Here is a 2,910-nt window from a genome sequence, read left to right on the forward strand (position 1 = left end):
CTATAGTTACCTGGGTCCTCCCTTTTTTGAAAATGGGGACCACATTGGCCTTTTTCCAGTCCTCTGGCACCTGGCCAGAGCACCATGAGTGCACATAGGTAGCAACCTTAGAAGCAGGAAAAGTTATGGGTCTGTACAATAAGCAACAAAAGAATTTCACAGAACTTTTACAGAAGCCCAAATTCTGTCCCTTGATGCACATTTGTAGCTTCCATGGGCCTGAGTGGGAGCTGACCATGCACATCCCAGGGGAGAATTTATTAAGTGCTTTATTTCAACAGAACATAGAAAAAATAAGAACCTCTAAACACTTTCTGCCTTTAGAACCATTGGAAACTAACAGAAAAGATGGAGAAACCCAAAGTAGCATTTAAAACTGCCAACCTATTTTTGCTGTTTGTCAAAAATCAGGAAAAGCATCTTTTCACACAGCATAGGGGAACTCTCAGCTGGAGAGGAATAAAAATAGCCATCTCCACTGTCCCACTCAAAGGCTGGAAACAGATGGCAGCTTTGTGCCGCCATAGACATTTTTATGGCAGCGCAAAGTGAAAGCAAACAGACATCCATACCTTCTGCCACACCGCAAAGGCTCAATTCTGTGGCCATGGCATAGGGTAGTAATAAATTGGGCTGCTTAATTGTGGCCCAAGTCTGCTTTTTTATGGTGGGGGAACATGGGCAATGCAAAGCTGCCTGTGGGCTCCGGCTGCCCCGAGGCTGGGGCTCCACAGACTTGAGGGGCCTGGTCCTGCACACCCCAGGAATTCCCAGGCAGGATTGGCCCATGAAGCCTTAGGAGCACTTGCCTTTCTTTCCCTGCTTACCCAGATGCATCCCACTAGAGACCCAGAATGCATTTCTGGCAGCAGTGTGGGGCATGGGCTGTAAAAGCTGAGGAGGATTCCCCACTCCTTGCCTGTGGAGAAATCCCTCTGCAGAAGGATTTCTCCACCTGTGCTTGCAAACATGGAGGGGGACCCCCTCTGGGAGTTTATCCCCCTGTGCTTTCAGGGATGTGAGGGTAAATCCCCTGCAGAGGGATTTCCCCATGTCTACCTGCAAGCATGGAGTGGGGACCCCTGCGAGGGAGTCTCACACTCCCCAACATGGCGGCTGCATCTGTAAGAGGAAGTTTTCCCTGCTTGCAGACATGCCCTAAGTTGGGGACGCAGCAACTGGGGACATCTGTAGACATCCTTGAAGTGTGATCAACTGTGTTGCAACATATCAGCAAACTTTCACTTGGTGCGACATATTGCAGCGCAGCTCATCAGCTCCACTTAAGGCCAGCAGAGGCAGCAGTGACCAGGGAATAACTGTTTTGTATAGCTCCCAGTTTTTAGATGGCCGTATGGGGTTCCTAGCCAGCTAGTGTACATTATAGTGACCCCAAGGTTGCTCTAAAATATGTTTGGGCGAGGGTTTTCATTTGACTGCCACTAGAGCTATGATTGACTCCTTTCTGACTTGCTTCTGTTGTGCCTTGCTGGGTTCAGCAGAGAATTTGGCCCTGGCAATCTTCAGTGTAAGGGAAATTAAAAGGGGAAAAATACTTTTATTTTTTGCCCTAGTGCCTCTTCTGCACTTTGCTAGTACAGGAGGATGGTTCCTTCACTTCCCTCTTTAGCAGCAGTAAGTTCAAGAGGGTGAGCACTCCTGTTTCAGTTTCCTTGGGCACAATAGTTCACCCCCACAAGTTGTTGTCTTAGATGGCACTTATGCTGCTATTCCCTATTGCATCTTTATTTCTGTTGCCTAGGGCACTACAGCGCAGATTGAATGATAACTCATGTTTTTCTTTTAGAAGTTGGCTTCATCTTTGCTACTGCAAGGAGGACCTTTGTTTCTCTTGCATGGTTGAAAAATGTTTTGTGATAGGACGACAGACAACACATCTACTTTTATACGCTTCTCTCACTACATACAGTTCCCACATCTCACTCACAGTCTGACAGTAACACATCTCAGCTCTAGGAACCACAATGCTTGAAACAGGGCCTGGCTTCTCTGCTTTTTAGCAGAGCTGCTCCCGTCCTGTAACAGGCAGCCAAAGGCTCCTGTTACTAAAAAGGGGAAAACATAGCAGGCTAGCCTGCTGTGTAGGCAAACCAGCAACTAAGGCAAGGGCTGCCTGAAGCAGACCTAAGTTGCAAAGTGGAAGAGCTGCCCATTAGACCTCTGTGTGGGTTAGAGAGTCAGCTGGCTCAGACAGGGCAGTGCTCCAGGGTAGATAAGCCAATGGAGGACTGGTGCCTGGGAGGGAGAAATCTCTCTGGAGACAGTGGCCGCATAAGAACCGCTTGGCAAGTGCAGAAGCAGTCCAAAGGCAGAGGCCCCAGGGGATGAAGGCTGCTCAGATGTTTGTTTACCCAGAGTTGGGGAGGTTTTTGTTAAAGTGGTGGCTTGCCTTTTTTTTTAGTTTGTACCAGAGGACTGGCTGTGGCTTTAAGGGGTGAAGAGGAAGCCACAGTGGGGTACCCCAGGGGCACACCGAGGTTTAGAGCTGGGTGTGAGACGTCAGCCACCAGAGACCAAGAGGGGCAATGGTAGCAGACTTGAAGCCAGGAGGGCTGGAGTTGGAGCCCACAAGGAACAAAGAGGTCTGAGGGGGACCAGAGCCTGAGAAAAACAAGACTAGGGCCAGAGGGGGCCCAGAGCTTGGGAGGGGCAGGAAAAGACCAGGGACCCAGAAACAGGTGAGACAGATGCTGAAGCCCAGAAGCCAATGTCTGGTCCAGTGGGCCTAGGCTAAGAGGGGCCCAGGTAGAGACAAAGAGCCAAAGCTAGGGAGGCCAAAGCCCTTACAAAGTTTTTGAGGTCTGGGAAGGCCAACTATTGTGATGGACCTGGACAACCTCTCTGAAGAAGTCTTGTGTACCATCAGAGAGACATGAGCATGGGTATAAG

Source organism: Gavialis gangeticus, unplaced genomic scaffold, assembly GCF_001723915.1.
Source record: "Gavialis gangeticus isolate Ggan-Ray unplaced genomic scaffold, GavGan_comp1, whole genome shotgun sequence".
Taxonomy (NCBI): domain Eukaryota; kingdom Metazoa; phylum Chordata; order Crocodylia; family Gavialidae; genus Gavialis; species Gavialis gangeticus.